Consider the following 3,806-nt stretch of genomic DNA (forward strand, 5'->3'; position numbering starts at 1 on the left):
CATGTCGTAGCTAATGGAAGTTGGGCTGGACTCCGGGTCCCTTTCGATTTTTCGGGTCCCTTTTGAATTTTCATACCTAAAATCCAGAGTTCATCTGCAATGGTAGGGTCCAAACAACATTAAAACATTACAACACAAAAGGGAAAAGAAGAAAGGATAACCCATAGAAATAGAAGGATAGTAGAACAGACATTTCCATTCAAATCAACATAGCAGGATGATCAGAGCGGCAGCCATTATTTATGTGTAGCGTTGCCATTGCAAAGAGCTGTGACCGTTGAAGCGGGCTAACTCATTCTATTTTTTATGGCCAATGCACAGTGCTGAGTGCCATTTTCTTTTGAACTAGTCAAATGACCATTATACTCTCATTCAATTTCATGTAGTAACTATACTTAGTTATCCAGGTCAGCTAGTTAATCCAGTTGACATTCCAATTTTAAGTTAGCCATACTAGCTAAATTAGTTATACTAGCCAACAGCTGTTTAGATAAGATGTCCAACAGCACTCCAACATCCTCTTACGGCATGATGAAGAAATCCCTAGAACAGCTGGGCACTGTAGTTTTTTTAGCCAACATTACTCCAACGGGTAAATATAGCATTTGTTCAGGTTTAATTTCAGCCACAGATTAAAACACATTTGGTTGATAAATTCATAGTTGTTCATTTTTATGGAATTTGTTGACTAGAACAAAAAAAAATACAAAATAAAACACCATGAGATTTGTGTTTTTACGATTTGTCATTCTAGCTGTCCTGCACTGACCCTAAAAAACTACAATTCTTTGGCTCGGCTGCTGAGGCTGAGGTTTACCTCAAGCAGAGAGATTATTTCTGCCTCTGAAGATTTCTGCAGCCATATTGAGCTTTGGCTGTCAGCAGCTTATGTCTGCACCCACCCCCTGCTGTTTAGCTCCTGTGTAACACTGACTGAAAGGCAACATGCAGTAGGAAACGCACTAACACTGGCTGTTTTATAAAAGGCAATAAGCAGTTAGAGTGAGACAATCAAGAATTAAGATCGTGCTTGGTGACTTTTTTTGATAACATTTTGATAATTAAATCTGAAAAAAAAAAACAGGCTGCAAATACAATATTGTGTGTTTTTCTGGGCGTCCATAAGATAAATTGTCCTGTCAAATTGAAGTGTAAAATAGACACCGTTATCTTTGACCTTTAAGATTCCTTGCAATACATTATTAGCTGGATTAGCAGAATACATGTTAAAATAGTGATGTTATTCATCACGCTTATGCTAATCATAATCGTGATTTCAGCAGGAGGGAGAAGACTGTTTATCGTTTTGTCACTTCAGCTTTCTCTTGTGGCTCTTTTAACTCGGATCATTCGGTGCCTTGAGTTCAAGCAGCAAATCTGACACGTCAAAATGATCATAGGTTATTATTACATGCCTTTTTCTAATTTTTTTTTTTTTTTTTAAATGGCTGTTATATTTTAGTCAACTGTTGAATGGGTAGTTTACAATTTCACTGAGAATCCAGGTTTGGTATTTATGAACATTTCTTCCAGTGCATGTTTGTTCTGAGATTTTTATTTTTCATAAGGTGTTCCAAGAAGATAAAGGAAATACATGCAGCTGTGTGTATGAGGTGAAGCTGTTTTAATGCAACTCTTGCAGAGGGCCACTGTTTTGTATAAAATGTCATGCCTTTTTATTATTTTGTACGTTCGGTTGTCTAATTTATTCTCGCCGTTTCTTTTTGAATGTTACCGATGACATTTTTTAGTAGGGGGGTAGAGGGTTTACGGTCAGCCTCGGGTGACTTGCTTTTCTTTCCATTTTTTACTTTTGACTAATATGATGATCTTCAACAGTATATAGAAATATATTCATCAGTTTTTCTAAATATGCTAGTTTTTAGTTTTAGTTCACATAAATGCTGTCATTTCCCCAAGACCAGAGTTTGTCCCTCCAATGAAAATGTGTTACCATTAGGTCACTTTTATAAACCTCCATTTGTATGTCCTTGTTTGGTTTGCTGGACCCACACTTCATTTTCTTATTTGTACACTATGTGTTGAACTGTTTCTGCTGTACAGTAGATTGTGTTTTCACATAGCACTCAATGTGTAAAAGTCTACTTAGCAGTGGTCTTTTCATTATTTGGTGCAAAAAAGAAACATCTGCCAGGCAGCTGTGGATAGAAATAACTATTTTATTCTGATGCTGGAGGTTTATTTATTTTTTCTTCTGCTGTCCATAGAGCCTCAGTGTCTGTATACATAAAACAATGTGACACATGCATTGTAGCGCCTCAAATCACCCTGTACAGGCTTTAAGAAACGCTGTGTGTGTGTTTTGACTTTATTTAACTGTATTTCACCTGAACAACATACAACATTTTCAACAATGTGACAGGAAGTGATTATTTTTTATTTAATGTAAATGAATGTCACCATTCTCAACAAAATAAATCTTTTTTTCATTTGGTTTAAAATACAGGTTTGAAAATCTCGTTTGTAGGCAGACGTTACAACCATGACGTGACGAGCCCACATGTTGATGGTATAACAAAACTGGTTTTACAGCCAACAGTAGCATACAGCATGTGCACTAGTTCCATCCTAAACCATCTCACGTTAATCTCAGTGGTTGTGATGTACAGCCAGTGCCTCATTAGAGATGTGGACAAAAGCAGTGGTCTTCATAATATTAACTTTTTAAAATTAAAATATATCTGGGTAAAATGTCAGGATGTTTTAAAGAATGAACAATACAGCAGATATAGGTTAAATCCTTAGATCCTCAAAGCATACATATGATTAATCATGTAATAGGAGAAGCGCTCTTAGATGTTACTCCTGTACTTTGATGTTAGTCTCTTTAGTTAGCATTAAGTGTACTTTTTGTTTGATAAATAAAAAGGCCTGGATCTGTAGACTTGAACCCAATCTAATGCTTGTTAATGAAGTCAGGTTACCAAGTCACTACTTCATACTTTCACTGCCATTGTGTTGAGTTCTGTTGCATCTTGTCACTTGTGGCACAATGTAGTTACATCTACATCTTTGCTCTTTATTTTTATTCTACTAATTCCCTCATATTGTCCTGTTGATAAACAGGGACGCACACACTAGTTCCTTTCAAATATGTGAAAGACACATTTAAGGAATATTGGCACTATCGTGTCTGTCATTTTCCCCAGTATACTTTTTTGCTCCTTATTACCTTACTTTAGACCAAGCAGTAAGTAAATTGCACATTTAAACAATCAATGAACCTGAGAAGAATATGCAGGAGAAAGGTCCATATGTACAAGAACAGTACTTGGACTTAGTCGGGACATTAAAGGACAATTCCGGCGCAAACCTAGGGGTTAATAACACGTGTACCGAGTCGACCGTTCTCTGGGATCTGTTTTCATGCTAATCGAATGCGTCTCTAGCTTTAAACAAGCTACCGCAAACCGGTGGTTAGCTGCTAGCGCTAGCTTTCAGGGCAGAGGGTAAATCGCTATTTTATACCACTAACAAGGCTCAAAATAGCACCACACTTCCATAGCATAATGAGGGTCCCTACATGTAAACCAAAGCATTGAAAACTTTGTAAGTGTACAGTTTATTAAAAAGATAGATTATAAAGACAATAGCGTTCATGTTTACATGCGGGCGCCATCTTGGAAAACAGTCATGAGCAGTCGAATCACAAACACTGTGTTTGAGCTATGTTACTGGTTACTGGTTGCACGGCGTTCACATCGTCCTACACATGTTATTAACTCCTAGGTTCATTTTGTGCCGAAATTGTCCTTTAATGCTCCTCATTGCGTCAGTTTAGCCTC

This window comes from Sander lucioperca, chromosome 22 (assembly GCF_008315115.2).
Source record: "Sander lucioperca isolate FBNREF2018 chromosome 22, SLUC_FBN_1.2, whole genome shotgun sequence".
In the NCBI taxonomy this organism is placed as follows: Eukaryota; Metazoa; Chordata; class Actinopteri; order Perciformes; family Percidae; genus Sander; species Sander lucioperca.